Here is an 18096-nt window from a genome sequence, read left to right as displayed (position 1 = left end):
ATTCAAAGAAGTATTTTTTACTTGTTGTTGATGTAATGGAAAGAGCTTCAACACCTGACTATTCCTCCAACTGAGACTAGAATAAGCTATTTCTAAATGTTTCAGTGATCTGTTACTTAAAAGTTCGGTAACACTTTATTTTAGGGTATCTTAATTAGTTTCTTATTAGCATGCATATTACTAGAATATTAACCATTTATTAGTAGTAATTAAAAAAAGTTGTAGTTAATAGTGAATTAGTGTTCCCTATTCTAAAGTGTTACCAAAAGTTCTTATCAGTTGTTACAATATTTGGTCACACTCTATATTAGGTGGCCTTAACTACTATGTACTAAAATTACAAAATAAGTACAATGTACTTATTCTGTTCATACTGTATTGCAAAACACAATTGCTGCTATTGAGGTGGGATACGGGTAAGGTTAGGGACAGTTTTGGTGGTATGGGTAGGTTTAAGGGTGGGTGAAGGTGTAAGGGATGGGTCAACGGCATAATTATAAATGTAATTATATAAATTCATTACAGATGTAATTGCATATAGGTATTTTTAAAAATATAAGTAAAATGTAAAAACATGTATGTACGCAATAAGTGAATTGTACCAAATGATTAATTTAAATGTAAGTACATAGTAGTTAAGGCCACCTAATATAAAGTGGGACCAGTACTTCTTAAGATAAACTTAAGGTCATCTAAGTGTACTCAACTGTGCTATTTTGGAACGCCATGAATATGAACTAGAATGCACTTTTAACATACGATCTCTGTATTTAAAAAAAAAAATTAGTTACCACTTGTAGTACACTTGAACCATCTTTCATACACTAGAATACTTAAGTGTACTACAAGTGGTAACTAAATACATTTTTTAAATACAGAGATAGTATGTTAAAAGTGCATTTTAGTTCATATTCATGGTGTTCCAAAATAGCACAGTTTTAGAGCCCTGCATTTCGGCCCGGGACTGACGGGCCCCAACTTATTTACGTCCCTAGGGCCGGGCTTCGGGCCAATTTTCATGTCATAGTTAAGACGCGGGCCGGGCCTCGGGCCAGTTTTAGGCTTCTCCTCATTTTTATATTTTTGACATCCATCAATTAGTGATGAAAAAAAAAAAAATAGCTGCGCTAGTGGGAACAACACGAGGCCGTGCTGCCGCGACTGAGAGCGGCTCGATGGTGTTTAGATTTCTGCAGCAGCGGCAAGTGCCATCAGCGCAGCTGAAGAGTTCTGTGTTCAAATACACGCAATAAAGCTTGCTGTAAAGCCCCAGCAAAAGTAATTACCATGAATGTGTCCGGGGGGAAATAGTAAGGAGATATTTGAATTATTTACTAATAAACTAGTGTTTTCTGTGTCAGTGTCGCAAAGATGAAGATGATGATCCTGATTCGCCATCTCCTCATTAGACGCGCCTTTAGAGAGAAGTGCATCTTCACGGATTATGATTATAATGAAAGTGTTTTTGCTTTCGATTTAATTTTATTTCGTTACGTAGTAATTTAAAGCTTTCTATAGATATATTTATCATGTCTGTGATGCATGTATTCGCTGACTTTCAGTTCATTTTTGTGAAGACGGCAGAAAGTGCATCGTTTTCTTTATTTTATAAAAGCATAACGTTTGGTTGATATTGTGAGTGCACACAAATAAAAGTAGACCCTTTACAGTTCCGAATGATGTATTACTCTTACCTTTATGAGTACAAATTATTTTAAGTTGTTTCCATTGAAAAAAAAAATGCAATTAATTGCGCTGGTGCCTCCATGTCATGCGCTTTAGCTTTTAACTATTGGATGCAGCGCACATTTATCTAGGTTTAACGTTTAAATATTATATGCTTGAACTGTTTCAGTATATCTATAGATTTTATTTTAGGCAAGTCTTGATGATTTGAGAAGGCTAAATTCATCAAACATAAGCTATGATCAGCCTGCCGGTTTGCAGCCGGCCGCTTGGTCGTTACTTTAAGAAAGAAAAAAACTTATTTAATGAACAAGAAATGCTCCAAACGTTTTTCTAAATGAACTTAATAAAAAAACTAAATATAATCACTTTGCTATTACATACAAAACTGAACTATTTTAATAGCGGAAACATTAGCCATTTTGGGAGAAGAAAAAAAAAAAAAGACGGGCCCGGGTAGGACTCGGGCCGGTAATTCTGATAAGCTGTCAGACACAGGCCGGGCTAGGGCCTGAACGTCTCGGGCCAGGGCCGGGCTAGGGCCTAAATTTGAGGCCCATGCAGGGCTCTACACAGTTGAGTACTCTTAGATGACCTTAAGTTCCCTGTCTGTCGGTCATTACGAGTTATGTCGTGACGACATTAGGGGATTCATTTGGGAGCCCCAATCACCTCTGATATTAAGAGAAAATGCCAATGAATATTGGCTAGTGGATTCTGCATACCTGAGCCACTCCCCGTGCATACGGGTATAAATAGGCGACAGGTGCATCCACTCATCAGATTTCTGCTTCGGAGCTGAGTGGATGAACGTGTTGATCGCCACAAAGCCATTCATCATCTGTCTGGAAGCTGTTCTGGTTGGCGTCACGGTGTGAACAGCAGTGTCCCTGTCTGTAGCGAATTCCCCTGGGCACTTCAACTAAAAGAGCAGATTTCCTAAAAGAGCAAATCACGGTCGGTTCGCGTCTTTTTAAAGACGCCGTTCCGGCCGTATCCTCTTGGTTGAGGTCGTTTCCTATCCTCCGTCGACAGCCACAACTGTTGTCTTCAGTGTCTGGGCATCCAGCACGCTGAAGCTGCGTACGTGGATGGTTTATGTGTTCGTTCTGAGCGTGTAACTATGGTAGCGCTGCGATCACGCTACTCTCTCCTCAAGGGGATGGGAGGGGCTCCCTCTGTCACTACCCGCGCTGGCTTCTCTGCCATGAGCAGAGAACCATCGGCTAGTGCTCTGGGAGATCTGAGGGTTACAGTGAGAGCCTTTCCACCGGGCCAGTCCCCACGGACCTTTCACTCGTCCCGCAGCAGCTGTTCTGTGCAGCTCCCCGGTGATTCTGCTGTGTCGTCTCACGGCGTGCCCAGCATTTCATTCAGCGTGCCGATAGAGGATCAGATGTCGATCACTGCATCGGGGGATAAGCAATCGTCCTCTGAGAATGGAGATTTGGCAGGACTGCCCTGAGAGGCAGGATTGTGGTACCACTGAAACACGTTCAGAGGCTCCTGGGGCATATGGCATTCGCAGCTGCAATCTCGTCGCTCGGATTGCTTCATATGGGACCACTTCAGCACAGGTTACACTCTCGAGTCCCGAGATGGCATGGTGCTGCAGCATAGTTCGCGTGACCCTCATGCCAACACATTGCTGCTCATTCAGCCCCTGGACGGACCTTGTCTTTCTACGGGTCGGAGTGTCCTTAGAACATGTGCCTCGGCATGTCATAGTCACGACGGTTGCCTCCAGTACAGGCTGGTGCGCTACATGCAATGGGCAGGCAGCCTCTGGGTTCTGGACAGGGCCTCGACTGCTTTGGCACATCAATTGCCTCGAGTTGCTGGCAGTACTACTAGCCTCGCAATGGTCTGGCCGCTGCTGCTTGGCTAACACGTGTTGGTCCGCATGGACAACACTGCGGCTGTCTCATACATCAACCAGCAGTGTTATCTACGATCACGTCGCATGCCACAACTCGCCCACCATCTCCTCCTCTGGAGTCAGGCCTAGCGCAAGTCACTGCACGCTGTCCACATCCTGGGGGAGCTTAATCGTGCAGCCGATGTGCTCTCACGACAGCTCACATTCCCAGGAAAATGATGACTCCATTCCGAGATGATCCAGCTGTTCTGGAGTCAATTCGGGGAAGCTCAAATAAACCTGGTTTCCCATCCACAAGTCCTCCCACGGCCAGTTGTATGTCTCCCTGACCGAGGCCCCCTCGGCACGGACGCACTAGCACACAGCTGGCCTTTAGCTTACACAAGTTTGAGCTTCCCCCAGTGAGCCTTCCCGCACAAACACTGTGCAAGGTCAGCGAGGACCTGGACCTGGGTTTCAGAACTCATGCTCCTCATAACAGCCCCTCCTGGCGCATCCCTCTGAGCAAGGACCTTCTTTCTCAGGGGCCCGGCCCCATGTGGCACCAGCGTCCAGATCTGGGAACCTCCATGTGTGGTTCCTGGATGACGCGGCAGACGTGAGTGCGGTGGTGGAAGACACTTTCACTCAGGCCAGAGCCCTCTCTATGAGGCGAGCTCTTGCCTTGGGGTGGAGTCTGTTCACGATCGGCTGTTCTTCTCACAACAAGACCCTCGAAGATGCATGATTGGAATAGTGCTTATTCCTGCAAGGAAGGTTGGAGCGTAGGCTGTCACCCTACACCTTGAGAGCGTATGTGGCTGCTATCGTGGCCCATCACGATGCAGTGGATGGCCGGTCCCTGGGAAAGCACGATCTCGTTGTGAGGTTCCTGAGGGGTGCCAGAAGGTTAAATCCTCCTAGGTCACCCTTGGTGCCCTCCTGGGATCTCTCTATTGTCCTGACTGGACTTCAGAGGGGTCCCCTTGAGCTGCTGGACTCAGTGGAGCTGAAGTTCCTGTCTGCTAGACAGTGCTGCTGACCGTGCTCACTTCCGTCAAGAGGGTCGGGACCTCCAAGCATTTTCGGTGAGCGAAAAGTGTCTTGTGTTCGGGCCGGCCTACTATCACGTTGTCCTGAGGCCCCGGCCTGGATACGTGCCTAAGGTTCCCACCACGCCCTTCCGCAATCAGGTGGTGAACCTGCAAACACTGCCCTCGGATGAGGCAGATCCTGCCTTGGCGTTGCTGTGTCCCATAAGAGCATTGCGCTATACGTGGACCGCACCCGGAGCTTTAGGAGCTCTGAGCAGCTCTTGTTTGCCACGGAGGTCAGCAGAAAGGGAAGGCTGTCTCCAATCAGAGGTTGGCCCACTGGATAGTGGATGCCAAGGCGAGCCGCGCCCCCTAGGGGTGAGGGCTCACTCCACATGGAGTGTTGCCACCTCCTATGCGTTGGCGCACGGTGGCTCACTGGCAGACATCTGTAGAGCTGCGGGCTGGGCAACACCGAATACCTTCGCAAGATTTTATAGTCTCTGCATTGAGCCAGTTTCTTCCCATGTGTTGGGTAACAGGTAAATGGCAGGAAGAGCTGGCCGGTGTCACGCTTGCTGCGCCATTCCCCCTCACCCGGGGAAACGAACGCCTTTTTCCTCCTCCAGTTCAGTTCCCCGGACGGCGAACCCTGGTGGAGTTCCTCCAGCACCCCTAGTACTGGTGTTTGCTCGCCCAGGTCTCCGGTCAGCCCCTGTACTGGGCTAGGTGTCCATATGGCTTGATTCCCATATGTGTATTCTTCCACGGTAAGGTTTCCCTCATGATAAACCTGTGTCTTCCCTTGACAGAGCACTCTGTCAGGCTCTACTGGCAGCCCTCCTCCCTACGCCTAGGTAGGATCTACCCCAGAGTCCAGTCATATGTAGTACTGCCCCAGGCCTGGCTCAGTCTATATCAGTGTCTCCACATGTCACCTCCCTATGGGCAGGATGTGGCCTCCGTAGCGCCCTTCTCCAGAAGTCCCGCTTCCCCGTCGTTACTGCCAAGCTGTAACAACAAATAGGAAAGACCTGAAGCTATCTTTCATTGAAGGTCGAAATCCCTTCCAAACTCTGTGGGGAAAGGAACAGCGGCTTGGCTAACTCCAGCAGTGATGTACTCACCTCTGGTCCCTGCGGGTACCAAGGTCAGTGAATCTGTGCTTGGGCGATGGGAAGGTTGCGACCTTTGCAGGGCATTTGTCTGTCACGCGCTTGCTTGTCAACATTTGCATGCCTAAGGTTGTGACGGGGTTCAGGTAGATAGGGAACGTCTCGGTTACGTACGTAACCCTCGTTCCCTGATGGAGGGAACGGAGACGTTATGTCCCCATGCCACAATCTTGAAACCATCGCTGGGTGCACGGGACACGTTCTCGGCTCCTCAGCGTAAAACCTGATGAGTGGATGCACCTGTCGCCTATTTATACCTGTATGCACGGGGAGTGGCTCAGGTATGCAAAATCCACTAGCCAATATTCATTGACATTTTCTCTTAATATCAGAGGTGATTGGAGCTCTCAAGTGAATCCCCTAATGTCGTCACGTCATAACGTCTCCATTCCCTCCATCAGAGAACGAGGGTTACGTACATAACCGAGAAGTTTATCTTAAGAAGTACTAAAGAATCATTTTTAGTATATTAAATACAAAATTAGTGCACGAAAATAGAGTGAGTGAGAGAGAGAGAGAGAGAGAGAGAGAGAGAGAATCTGTACCTCTAATTGTAGGCTCACACTTCTGTTTAATTATTTGAATGCATGTTTTGGCCACAGTCTATCATATCAGTATCATCAATTTTAGATTTATCCATCCCTAAAAAACAACTAATAACAAAAGTGACTGTCAGTCAGTCTCTTCCCATTTAAGTTAGGGGATTTTTGCATGAATAAAATACAAAGTAAACCAGACTTCATGCTGATAAATTGGGGTTTAAAAGATTTAACTGTACTGACACTATCGGAACGGGAACAAAATTTGAACTAAATTGATCTGGATAATGACACTACTGTCTTCTATAGAGCTGCTTTACAGCTGAAACTGAATTTGTTTAAAAAACTCTTTTAACTTTAAACTCAACTGTTATTGAACTGAACTGAATCATAATTTAGCTAAATAATGACACTATTATCTTCTGTATCTTCACTCTAAGATAAGTAAAAAAATAAAAAATAAAAAAAATGCAGCCCATGGTACCATGTCCTTTACAGCTAAACTTTGTCTATAATTGATGCATTTTATAACAGCATTGCTATTTATTTTTAATTAATGAGAAGCTGCCTTGAAACAATATGTATTGTATAAAGTGCTATATAAACAAATGTGACTCGCCTTTCAAGGTGTATATCTGATTGCTAATGAAGCGTACTGTTGATATTGATAAATGAAAGAGCAATCTTTCTGACTGAAGTGAAATTAAAGAGTGCAGTGATCTATTAAAAAGCGTCAAAATCACCGCCTGAAACGTAGACAAATAAAGTTATCTGTCCACTAGGAAACTTGACTTATCAAACAGACAATAATATGCACACTCAGGAAATGCAAATAAATCAAACTCTAAAATAAATGACAAAAAAAAAAAAAAAAACTGTTTATACGGTTAAGGAGTTGGAGAGCATCAACTGTCACTAATGTGGAAGTGGCTCACCCACGCTTCAATGGCGGCTTTGACAAGGTCTGTGCTGAAGCGTTATCAAAGCCAAGCAGAGCAGAGTTAGAGCTCTGTGGGGCTCACATCAAGGACGTTTGATGGCAATAGCACAGAGAGAGAGGGGAATACAAAACGCAATGGACTATTTTAATTCCAGGTAAGCACGGGAATGTTATCGGTTCAGCGTTTGTGCGGCAAATAGAAAGGTTGCATGTGATTGTCGGGGCTAATTTGTTAAACACTGGACTTCAAAGTAGAGTGTTGTTTTGCTGAGGGTGAGAGAGTCTATTTATGTTTATGTGCAACATATTAGATTCATACTTCAAAGTCAGAGCGGCTAGTTTAGCTAACTGATAACAGTGCACCAAATTAGCATCCCATTTGAATAAACTAAGCAGCAGGGGTAACAAATTCGTCATGGTAAACAATCTCTGGGGGAAAGCAGAGAGTTTGAACACAGTTCCTATGCTTATACACCTCAACTTCAATAAATGCTTCGGATAGAAACATACTTTTGGAATTCAACTGAACATACTTAATGCATCAATTATCAGATTTCAAATATCAGTACTCAAGTATACTTGAAAATGTCTGCTACATTAAACTAGATGTTATTTATTTGTTTGTTTTCTGGATTAAAAAAAAAAAAAAATATATATATATATATATATATATATATATATATATTATTATTATTATTATTCAATTTTAATAATTACATTACATTTTAATATTCAAAATTTAAAATTGAAATCATGAAACCAATACAATTTAACAACAGTTTATTAAACATTTAACAAAAATTACTTTTTACAGCTTTTAAAAAGTTAATACTTGTTCAAAACAATCACTTTAGCAAAGTTTGTCCTGTTTTGCTTATTTTGATAAATATAATTTATTTTTGTTCAATACATATACTATCATTAAAATATTTTAAAATAAAAATACATATTTTACAATAAAAATTACAATAAAAAAATTATATATATATATATATATATATATATATATATATATATATTACTTCTGTGATATTGCGTTTATACAACAGTTTGATGGCACGAGTATGTAAATAAATTAGAAAAAACAATGAAGTGTCTTTAAAATTCCTCTTTTGTGCAGAACTACTTCCTTCCGCCACAGATTTAAATCTAAAGTTGACAGTTTAACAGTTGAGCCCAAGCCTCCATTACTAATTCCAAAAGGTCACTTTAGAAATAGTATCGAAGGAACGTTGAGTTGCCTCATTGAAAACTTATTGTATTACTATAGTAAAAGCTTGTATGAATGAATGAATGAGGCATTTATATAGCGATTTCATGTGTATTGCAATACACCCAAAGCGCTTTACAATCATGGGGGGTCTCTCCTCAACCACCACCAGTGTGCAGCATCCACTTGGATGATGCGACGGCAGCCACAGGACAACGGCGCCAGTGCGCTCACCACACACCAGCTACAGGTGGAGAGGAGAGAGTGTCGTAGAGCCAATCAAGTGGATGGGGATTATTGGGAAGCCATGATTGACAAGGGCCAGTGGAGGGAATTTGGCCAGGACACCGGGGTTACACCCCTACTCTTTACGATGAGTGTCATGGGATTTTTAATGACCACAGAGAGTCAGGACCTCGGTTTAACATCTCATCCGAAAGACGGTGCTTTTTTACAGTGTAGTGTCCCCGTCACTATACTGGGGCGTTAGGACCCACACAGACTACAGGGTGAGTACCCCCTGCTGGCCTCACTAACACCTCTTCCAGCAGCAACCTAGTTTTCCCAGGAGGTCTCCCATCCAGGTACTGACCAGGCTCAGCCCTGCTTAGCTTCCATGGGCAACCGGTCTTGGGCTGCAGGGTGATATGGCTGTGGCAGTGTATTATGTAGAGTATTATGAGAGAGAGATGGACTGAGCGACTGTGATTACCTGCATTTGATACAGCATCTCCTACAGACAATAAAACATAGGTCTAAATGTCCACTGAGGAAAGCTTTATCTTTGTCTTATTTCAATATCCTTTCATCCATTAAGCGTGATTTGTGATGACAGCACTGCTCATTTGTTAGCGGCGTCCTTGTTGAATGTAAAAATAACTTCACAAAAGCATTTATTTTTCAAAATAAAGGTCTTTACTGCAGCGCTGTCTCATGAAAACAGTCTCTTGTCGCCATCTAATGGCGGAACAATGTAACTAAAATCACAATCACGAACACGCACCATGCCTCGGTACTAAACACTATTATTAAATACTATTATTATTTATATAAAATATTATTTATTGAATAATCATGTTTACTGTAATAAACAACAACAAGAACAGCCATCATAAAAGTTGCTAGGAAATTCAGCCAACCGTACAAAGACAGCGCGATATACAGCATTGAATAAACATGATAATATTTTGCCAAAACTATTTGCTCTGGAACAAATAGTAATTTAATGAGACCAAAGACTGGCCGTTAGATTTACCCAACACAAATTATATCTCGTGTTTAACCACTATAGAGACATCAGAGTCAGCGGTAAATTCCAGAAGATCTGGCCACGGTCAGGCACTCTCTGCGGGTGTAATGAGCTCTGAATGGCCGCTGAATCGATGGATCTCCCGTCTCCGAAAACGTCGAAGCAAATTTTGAAGTAGACCTTATCTTTATTAACAAACCGCGTATTTGAAGTCCAAGCCAGCACATTCTTGCCTAAAAAAACTCTTAAAACTGCATTCCATGACACAAAACAGTATTATTTTTTAAAAATTATATTGGATTTGGCCATCCACCATGACACGCTCTGTGAGAAATACGGCAACTTCGGAAAGTGGAGTGATACAAACAGTGAAGAGGACGAGGAGCTCTGTTGGACTCCAATATCACATACCTATCAGCCAATCAGATTCGAGAACCAGAAAGAACTGTTGTATAAATACATATATATATAACCAGGGCCTAAAATTAACACTCGCCAAGCGCCAAATGCGAGTAAAAATCGATGTTGGCGAGTAAATGTAACAGTGTCAGTCGCCATTTGGTGGGTAAAACTTTTCCGAAATATAACAATGCAATGCAATGCAATGTAGTGAGAACAACAGCCAGTTTTTAAAGAGATTCGCTGTTTCTGACGTAAGCAAATAAAATAATCTTCTTTTCCCAAGATGAGCTCATCGTGATTGGTTAGCTGTTCTGTCATAAGCGACAAGAGTGAATCAAATAATAGAATACAAACGGGCTGATAAGTTCAGAGCAGTGTGATGGCCAGCTTGTGCCTAGACACGGTTCTAATAACTTTTACCTGAGAAGATATTGCTTCTTCATTTCGGAAGATTAACTTTTCCCTTCTTTATTCTTCATAACTCAAGAATGTGGCAACACATACCTGAGGTTACACCGCAGAAACGGTGCAGTAAAGTAGGCTACGTTTGGATGTACACATACACCAAGCCGCAGTACACAGCGCACCAGTAGCACTTCAACGGACGAAAACACACACAATTATGTCAAAATATGCGGTTTTGGCGAGTTATCTCGTAAACATAGTTTGAGTTATAAAGTCTTAGATGACTGTAAAGAGTTGGGAGAAAATCGGATATGTGTCAGATCTGCGTCATGTGCATCAGGTTTTAAAGACAGCGCTGCTTTTAAAGTAAAACCTGCTGAAGTCTGTCATTGATGTAACTCAAGGAACAAAAGAAAAAGAGAAATCACTCGACTGCTCTAGTCGCTGATTAATAAAGATTAATTTGTATAGCTTATGCATATGAAATTTATAGTTTATGTGAAGATTGTTTTAAAATCACTTAATATCCCAGAGCCTATTAAATGTAAAAAATAATGGCTTTCAATTATACTGTAATGTTGAATGGCTATAATTAATAGGGAAAATTGAGGGAAAATTGAATAGAGACACCATGCAGTAGCAGTATTGGTATCAATGTCATGTCAACAAACAGAAAATTCAGCCAGCTATTTAATATCATGTTAGTTATTTTGACTTTTGCCCAAAAGCAGGGGCACTTTTTACCCCAAATACCAAACTTCCATTATTGAAAAACTGTTGATTTAATTACCTTAAACAAAATTAAAAATATTAAGAAGACCTTTGTCTCAAAAATATATGCAATAATTTTAGAGATTCTCATTTGCTACTTCAACAACATAAAAAAGAAAAGAAAAAGAAAATCAAGTATTGGATCAAATTAGCACAGAATCAACTTTGCACTGCTGCCCGCAATTGAGTCAAGGATCAGCCAAATTTGCATGTGCATCTTGAAAAGCAGATGTTTCAGAAAGTGCTAAGTCAAGTTTTTGTGCCATCTAGTGGTTTAGAGGAAAATAAAATCAAAGGTGCCTTTTACCCCTGGGCACCTTTAGCCCTGTTGTACCCTATAGATAGATAGATAGATAGATAGATAGATAGATAGATAGATAGATAGATAGATAGATAGATAGATAGATAGATAGATAGATTATATGTTAAAAAATGTGGCAAATTGAAGAAGTGAAATTAGTTTTTGAACAGCGTTTCATGTTGAAGTTCCTATTCTGTCCAAATAATGCAAACTTCTCTTGCAGTGATCATTACAAACTTTCAGCTCAAGTATACTGTAACTTTTTAAGCATGCAAAAAGTTTGCATCTGTAACCTTAGGCTGAAAACTTGTTGGGAAGGTTGTTACTGTTATTGCTGCCATCTGTCGGTTTGCTGAAAGACACATCATTATATTCAACACAACTATATGACAACCCAAGAAACATAAGCATTCGAAATATGAAACCTGTGACAAATTCTGAAGACAGTCAGTTCTGACGCACTACAGATACAGTATCAAGAATTAGAGCCATTTGAATGTACATATACACCCAAAAAACAATAACTATAATGTACAGTTCTTCCATCAAGTTCATTAGCATAGCTTGCTGTTTTGATATACAATTTATCTGATGTACTTTACTCATCTAGTCAGAGCTGAAAGTATTTGTTTTATAAGCATCTGAGCTCACATCAGCCCTAAATAAAGGCATATATCAGCGATGTTGTTGTGCTAGCTGTGCTGTCACTCAGGATGTCCGTTCTGTCTCCGCTGACCTGCTCTTTGGCCTGAAGGCCCTGATGAAGAAAGATGGCTGCTCGCTTGAGGAAGAGTTTCCTGCTGACACTGAGCAGCTTCCCGTTGCTCATTATTAGCAGCAAACTGCCTCCATCCGCCCCATAGACTCCAGAGACAGAAGCTAACTAACTCCATTCTGCAGACACGCTGCTTCCAGTTTGATGGCACACCAATTATCTAGAGGAAGAAAACTTAATTTGGCTCCAAACTTTGGTTACTTGTGATTACTGCCAAGTTTTCTTGGGAAGTTCTTACTTAAGGAGTTCAGAAATCATGATTGTGAGACTTAATGTGCATTCAAGTGACCGGTTTCTCTCGTTTTTTTGCTTCTTTTTTTGTCAAATGCAGTCTTTCTTTCTTTTCTTTTCTTTTTTCTATTTTTTAAACGCTGCTGCATAAAAATGAAAAGCAGATGTTGTGTGCTGTTTAAATCTGATCTGGCTATTCATTTTCATGTAGCCATGAGGAAAGATAGGAGATAGTTTTAAGTACTAAAGTAGTTTTGTCATGCAAGCTTGTCACCTTATAAACTAGAGTATTTTTTAGTTAGCAATATCACTTATTGTTTTCAATGCTTTATATTGTTTATCAACAATACATAATAACTGACAATAAATTGCACACATTTTTGTGACTCTTGCATTGATAAAACAGAAAAAGTGCTCAAATAAAATGCAGATTTTCCCACTGGTGGTCACGCTGACTTGGTTTAAGAGCGGCATGTTTCTCCTCTATGATAAGTAGATTACGCTGCTGTTTCTATATTAAGGGCAGATCCTCTGTATATATACCGTGATATAGCGAGATATTCCCTCTCGTCCGTTCTTGATGCAATAGTGCCGACGCACAAGGTCTGTCTGTAGACCCGGGCAGAGGAACCAGAGCTCAGCTTTAACCTCGCCTTTGCTCAATTATTGGCCTTTTGCAAATTGTGCAGTTTCTACTTTTAGGGAAGCGTCTCAAAGTCAGCTGCTGTTTATTCCTGGCTGAGAAAAAGCTGATGCAAGTTTTACATGAATATTTTGCCTTTATTGTTTCTTCTCCCTGAGTGGAGTCCAATATCAGGTAACCTTAAAAATGTCCTGTTGGCTAAAATTCCCAATAAGAGATCTTTTAAGGCTGTTTCCACGCTTTTCAAGGTTTTTTTTCAACTTTGTTTGATTGCTTGTTCGATATCCAGCATCCTCGTGCTCCCATACACCTCTTTCCACGAGGTCTGAAATCATCATTGATGTCAGTACTAGCATCAGCTGTTTACCACTGTAATAACTCTGAAGGGATGATGCCAGTTTCTCTCTGTTATTAAACTGTTTGTCTTTTTGTTTTTCAATTTACTACCAAATATCCACACTCATAGAACAGCATTTGTCTTTAGGATGAGTCACATGAGGCAAAAAACGTGAGCTGTGCTTTAAGGCAGTTTATTTTGAGACAAGCAGCTATGAGCAATATACTATAAAAAGTGTTATCGGGAGCATGAAAATGTGCAAATTATATGTCGTTACTCATGACAGCTTGCTTTCAGTTGCAGTCTTACTGAAGTTCACATGAACCAGGGCTTGACGTTTACTTTTTTTTTTTTTTTTTCCCAAGCAGCACGTGTTCTTAATTTCAAAAGTTTAGGAGCACATAAAGAACTATAGGGGCACAATGAAAACTGATTAAATAATTATTTTGGTCACACTTTATTTTAAGGTCCAGTTCTCGCCATTAACTATTTTGTCTCTGTAAATTCCTAATTTGCTGCTTATTAATAGTAAGGTAGTTGTTAAGTTTAGATATTGGGTATAGGATTAGGGATGTATAATATGGTCATGTAGAATATGTGCTTTATAAGTATTAATAAACAATAGGCATGATAATAAGCAACTAGTTAATCATGAGAATTGGTCCCTATAAAGTGTTACCATTACTTTTCTTTCCTTAATAAAGTGATATGAGGACACAAGTATACTAGATTTATATTTCTGCTTCCGGATCAAATCAAATGCCAGATTCAGTTTATTGTTAACCAAAATACCAATAACAACAAGAGAGAGAGAGAGAGAGATAAAATGTTCTCCACAATGTGGGAGGACTTTTAATTATAAACAAGCCCAGAATAGTGTACACACATAGGACTTTTATTTTGAAATGTATGTGCTTTATTACTACTTCCAGCTGCTTGTTCAAACATATCAGGGAAATAAAATATGCACTGTTACAACCCTTTAAAACATACTACAATATAAACTCCATAAAGTAAACATAGTCATATTTCAGCAACCTCTTGGCATCAATGCGTGGTATTCATTGATTTCCTACTGCTCTGAAATGGTGACTCTGGAAAACGTACAGCAGCTCCATGTTTTTTACTTTGAAACCTGCAGCAATCAAATATGTATTGCATTAAATCACAGCCTTTTGAAGTTTAATAATCACAAGCCATATTGCAATTCCCGTTGTTTTTTTTGTTTTTGTTTTTTGTTTTTTCTGCCCCGAATTCAAGACCTCAATTAAGACTTTTGTTATAACATTTAGGATATGTAATATTTTTATGGCCTATGGGAGGAAATAAATCAATAAATCAATACTACTACTACTACTACTATTAAAAAAACTATGTTATGTTATGTTAGTGACTGCAGAGACCAACTTTTTATATCTTACACACATGTACTCCTAAATATATTTTACAGTTTGCACATCTGTTAGTCACAAAAGACATGATACCTCACACTGTCAAGCCCTGTTAACCCCAAACTGCAGACAAACTGCATTTATACAAGTCAAATGAACTGAACTTTGATGCCAAACGGTCCAAAGACATCACAAGGCTTTTGTGTGAAACATAAGTATGAATCCCATACTGTAGATTTAAACACCCTTTGATGCAGAGTCTGATAAATTGCTCTAACCAGAGCAAAAGCACTGCAGTGACAGATAGATCCACGCCTCAGGGATTTCTCTGCCATTTGACTACTGGATGCATCGCAAAAGTAGTGTGATATTTAATAAAATCAAATGATGCAATTAAACGAGTAAGCACACCGTGCTGGTCATTTCAGTTTATGCAAAACCCCAAAATTACCGTACTAGCTGCTTGTAATTAATGGATGTTTGTTGTTTGCTCTGATCTCTACCGGATAAACCGTGGCTGTGATTATGTGCATTCTGAGGATAGAGAAATACTCTTATTTACACCCACACAACAGTTACTCATGTGCTTTTAACATTTGTGTATGTACATGTATGCTTTGTATAAACTCAAATATTTTATGGGTCAGGCTGTGAAGGAAGGCTTCTGCAGCTGATTTTTACCTAATTGGTATTATGTGCATATTTTTAATGTTTTTTATTTATTTATTTTTTGTCATCTTAGCAGCTGTTTTCTGCAGAAACATACAATATTGCACTTGCAGAAACTACCAGATTTTTACATTTTCTAAGATGTTTGCTGTTATGTTTTGTTAATGTCTATATTTTTTATTTTATATTTTTAAATTAGTTAATAAATGGGATCAAATGCAATTAATTGAAATAAAATATTGACTTTTTTATGTATATATTGTTATTTTAAATGTTTATCATATTTATTATTTGGTATAATAAATGTGCATATTTCTGTATGCATTTGTATTGTCTTACAGCCATTAAGAGACTTAATTATCTTTTTATTGTCTTATAGGCAGATTTATTATTATTATTATTATTGTTGTTGTTGTTGTTGTATGTCTTTATAATTTTGTATTAATTTTAATTTCAGTTTTAGGTTTATTTAGTTTAGTACATTAAGTAAAAATGTTTATTTGGCAACTAGATGACATAAACTAAGTTTAAGGTTTTGTAAAATATTTTATTTTTCAAGTTCATCATATTTATTATTGTTTGTCTTGAATTAGTATAACTTGTTATGGCTTTAGTTTAGGTTTATTATAATAACCCTGCATGGTACAGAGACACTTCCAAGTTCTCTGTCTGACTCACATGCCCCTGTTTATGGAGTCTAGTGCTGACACGGAGACAGCTGAAACACATACTGTGTTTCGGTGATATTTGACAGGTTGCTGTATCACTTGCAGCATCTTTAATTTAGTAAAAGAAATGAACCCTACATGCAGGCCTCCTCCTCACACTATATGGCTTACATCTACAGTCTGCTCTCTCTCCTCTCCTCCATTATCCATCAGGAGAGAAATTGCGGTGATGTACGTCACACAGTCTGTGCAGCAGAGCGCTCTGATGCGTCATTACAAACATGCGGATGTGAAAACAAACAGCATTCTTCCTCGTCTTCTCCATCTCATCCCCCACGGCAAACTCAAGTCAGCCACTTGTTTCAGCAAAACAAATAATTGTGCAAAATAAAACCAGCAAGCCACTCTGAGATCCATATTGGGGAAAGCAGTTAGAGAATATAACACATGGGAGTCAGACCGCATAAAGCTTGCTTATTGCGAATAAATATGAAAAATACAATATTAAATGTCACAAGCATTTACGACTGCGTATGGCTTCAAATCCAAAAGACTAATCTTAAGTTTTTTTATTGGTCAGGTAATCTGGAGTGAACTGAAAATCAAATAACATTTGGCTAGGAATATTTCTTTACTTATATAGATTGAATGCCATGTGGTCTATTATGAGAGATGCTTATAAATTTACAGTTTCATTTCACTATTGCTAGTCTGTGGAAATTGCATATAGTTCACGATAACTGACTAATGAAGGAATGCTCATATCTGTTGCTTTCAATTTCCATTGCACATATCATTTCAGAAATGTGTTTGTATTTCAAATAGGACAAATTTGATATGATTAGTTAGGGTTTGTGGAGTCACACTTACACTGGGTTGCACAGGTTTTGTGGTTTGTGCAGGGACACGTCATTTACATTGCCTGGCTAATGTGGTTGAAATTAAAGTTATAATATGGTAAACTGAAAGTATTTAGGCTCAGTCTGACAGATTCTTTGTTGATCACAGTTTGAGTTCAATTCAACATTTAAAATTTATTTTGCAACATCCTACTTGAAAGATTACAATAGAACAGCACAGCACTTAAAATCAGACTTCCATCTCATATTATATTCATCAACTGGTGACACTTTAGAATTGGGAACACTTATTCACTATTAACTACGACTTTTCCCTCAATAAATTCCTAATTTGCTGCTTATTAATAGTTAGTAAGGTAGTTGTTAAGTTTAGGTATTGGGTAGGATTAGGGATGTAGAATAAGGTAATGTAGAATAAGGCATTAATATATGCTTAATTACTACTAATAAATGGCTAATATTCTAGTAATATGCATGCTAATAAGCAACTAGTTAAGAGACCCTAAAATAAAGTGTTACCCATCAACTAATATCAAAGGAGGAAAAGGGTTCAGTAAATGTTTCCTTTATTCATTTAAATACTTAATTATGCCTGTTAAATGTATTGTACACGTTTTATTGTTTATCTGTATATTTGATCACCCTAGCAAATGAGAAGACAGGTAGAACTGAATTGAGCAGAATAATGACTCTTTACATTATCAATACTAGCTATGTTTCCATCCAAACTTGTTAACTGAACTTATGCAGAAAATTACAGTATTGCAAATATTTGGGAAAAACAGTTTCTATCCCATGTATTCAAGAAAACAGTAAATGTGTAATAAATAATACATGTGTTCAAATTATAGTGTTTTCTTATTGGATAAAAAAAATAATAATAATAAAAATAAATAAATAATAATAATAATAATAATAATAATAATAATAAAATCCGCCTGAACTGAGCTCA

General features: G+C 39.3%; 1 protein-coding gene across 1 annotated transcript in view; it reads left to right on the top strand.

Moving 5' to 3' along the window:
* brinp1 (bone morphogenetic protein/retinoic acid inducible neural-specific 1) overlaps window positions 1–18096 on the top strand; it is a 179936-nt gene that overhangs the window by 157705 nt on the left and 4135 nt on the right. The gene's annotated exons all lie outside the window — the stretch shown is intronic.

The sequence above is a fragment of the Onychostoma macrolepis genome, chromosome 05 (genome assembly GCF_012432095.1).
Source record: "Onychostoma macrolepis isolate SWU-2019 chromosome 05, ASM1243209v1, whole genome shotgun sequence".
In the NCBI taxonomy this organism is placed as follows: domain Eukaryota; kingdom Metazoa; phylum Chordata; class Actinopteri; order Cypriniformes; family Cyprinidae; genus Onychostoma; species Onychostoma macrolepis.
The sequence above is the reverse complement of the archived record's forward strand: the minus strand, read 5'-3'. Positions and strand labels throughout refer to the sequence as shown.